Source organism: Nylanderia fulva, unplaced genomic scaffold, assembly GCF_048542155.1.
Source record: "Nylanderia fulva isolate GAGA-0341 unplaced genomic scaffold, ASM4854215v1 Scaffold464, whole genome shotgun sequence".
Classification (NCBI taxonomy): domain Eukaryota; kingdom Metazoa; phylum Arthropoda; class Insecta; order Hymenoptera; family Formicidae; genus Nylanderia; species Nylanderia fulva.
In genome coordinates, this window is record NW_028190548.1 from 42,501 (window position 1) to 45,000 (window position 2,500).

The following is a 2,500-nucleotide window of genomic DNA, read 5'->3' on the forward strand; positions in this document are numbered from 1 at the left end:
GAACGCAGCTAATTGCGCGTCAACTTGTGAACTGCAGGACACATGAACATCGACATTTCGAACGCACATTGCGGTCCACGGATACAATTCCCGGACCACGCCTGGCTGAGGGTCGTTTTAGTACCCCTAAACTGCTTGCGCCCGAAAAGCGCGCACGGCCACGACGCGGGCGACCAGAGAATGGCGCGCGCGTCGCCTGTGCCCTGTGCAACGCTTACAATGGGCGTACGAGCGATCGTTGGACGTTCGCCCGAGGTGTCTGTGCCGCGCCGACCGGCCGCGGTGCAAATCCTGGCGTCGTCTGAAATGACACACCGAAATAATAATAATAATGAGGAGGTGAAGCGCACAAGCGTGTAAAACGTTGGCGAACGCGCGCCCAGAGAATGCTGCGCGAATTAAGAGGGGGAGCGTGTTTGTGTATCCAAGTCGTGTGTGTACGCGAGAGCCGAGGAGAAATGGGATGAGAGTAAGAGCGCGCGCGAAGGGAGCAACAAACGGCCAAAAAAAGGGTCAGGACGGTGAATGGCACCGCTTTCCCTAGAGCGGCGCGTGCGTCGTTGTCTCCCGAAAGTAGGTAGCGCTTGTCTCACCGTCTCTCCTCTCCGTACATCACACAGACTGACCGGACTGCTCTCGCACTCTGTGCCGCGTCTCTCGGTGCGATAGCGCTCGCGCGTCTTATGCCGAGGCGCCCTTGCCCGCACACATAACGGTATTACGGAGAAATATACGGCGCGTCGTCGTCCGGCGGAGAGAGCATTCGTAATCCTTTACCTCTTTACGGAGAAGGGTTTTGAATCGCGAGCCGACCGCGTGTCCGAGCTAACGAAATTTTCGTAAAGCGAAAAAAGGGGACCGGCGCGCCGCGTCGTGTACTCGTCGAATCGATTCCGCCCGAATTTCGTATATAAAAGAGAAGGGAGATCCGAGAATCTCGAACCCCGCGATATATCGTCTCCATTACCACCAACGAGTGTGTGTGCGGTTAGCGCCCCGGCGATTTGCCTTCTCGCGTATTTCGTGTGCTGCCGCTGCTGCTCTCTCGTTCGACGCTCTCTCTCTCTCCCTCTTATAATATATATTATAGAGGAGAGACGACGATGAGCGACGCGGAGGAGGCAAACGGCTACGAAAACTCACTATGCGACGACCTCAGAGCAGGCGAGATTACCCGCTGAATTTAAGCATATTATTAAGCGGAGGAAAAGAAACTAACCAGGATTTCCTTAGTAGCGGCGAGCGAACAGGAAAGAGCCCAGCACCGAATCCCGCGGTTCCGCCGCAGGGAAATGTGGTGTTTGGGAGGATCCGCTTATCCCGAGGTGCCGCGTCGCGTCCAAGTCCATCTTAAATGGGGCCACTTACCCGTAGAGGGTGCCAGGCCCGTAGCGACCGGTGCGCGCCTCGGGAGGATCTCTCCTTAGAGTCGGGTTGCTTGAGAGTGCAGCTCTAAGTGGGTGGTAAACTCTATCTAAGGCTAAATACGACCACGAGACCGATAGCGAACAAGTACCGTGAGGGAAAGTTGAAAAGAACTTTGAAGAGAGAGTTCAAGAGTACGTGAAACCGTTCAGGGGTAAACCTAAAAAACCCAAAAGATCGAACGGGGAGATTCATCGTCAGCGGCGCTGGCTTCGCGTCGGTCGGCGATGTCCCGCGGAGTCCTTGCGGCTCGCGCGCGGGCACGCTACCGTGCGCCGATGTCCGGCGCTCGTCGTCGTGCACTTCTCCCCAAGTAGAACGTCGCGACCCGCTGGGTGTCGGTCTACGGCCCGGGTGCGGTGTCTGTCGCGTCGCCGGTAAAACGGCACGCGACAAACCCTCGGTCGCCCGGCCGGCTGCTCGGCGGTACGCGCAAGGTATCAGGCCGCACTATTCACGGTGCGTCGAGACCGTCGCAAGCGCGCGCCACGGTACTCGGAGGTTACGGACTTCGCGCCGTCCCCGGTCCTGGCCCGCTGTTGGTTACAGTACGGTACACCTTCGACAGGCCTGCGAACGTCTCCCGCGGTCTCGCGGGAGACCGATACCGGTCGGCGACGCTACTGCTTTGGGTACTCTTAGGACCCGTCTTGAAACACGGACCAAGGAGTCTAACATGTACGCGAGTCATTGGGACTTGTCGCGAGACCTAAAGGCGTAATGAAAGTGAAGGTCGGCCCTGGCCGTCGACCTAGGGAGGATGGGCCGCGTCGCGATGCGGCCTCGCACTCCCGGGGCGTCTCGTTCTCATCGCGAGAAGAGGCGCACCCAGAGCGTACACGTTGGGACCCGAAAGATGGTGAACTATGCCTGGTCAGGACGAAGTCAGGGGAAACCCTGATGGAGGTCCGTAGCGATTCTGACGTGCAAATCGATCGTCGGAACTGGGTATAGGGGCGAAAGACTAATCGAACCATCTAGTAGCTGGTTCCCTCCGAAGTTTCCCTCAGGATAGCTGGCACTCGGCCGTTCCGCACGGAACGCGCGCGAGTCTCATCTGGTAAAGCGAATGATT

At 58.0% G+C, this 2,500-nt stretch overlaps 1 non-coding gene and 1 pseudogene across 1 annotated transcript in view; both read left to right on the plus strand.

The window, feature by feature from the left end:
• The window catches only part of LOC146721504 (5.8S ribosomal RNA), a 155-nt gene extending 40 nt beyond the window's left edge, over window positions 1-115 (plus strand). Inside the window, exon 1 of the ribosomal RNA XR_014925631.1 lies at window positions 1-115. This exon is cut by the window's left edge and continues 40 nt beyond it. This is a non-coding gene — a ribosomal RNA (5.8S ribosomal RNA).
• Window positions 116-1,150: 1,035 nt separating this feature from the next.
• Window positions 1,151-2,500, plus strand: part of LOC146721505 (large subunit ribosomal RNA) — a 4,834-nt pseudogene continuing 3,484 nt past the window's right edge.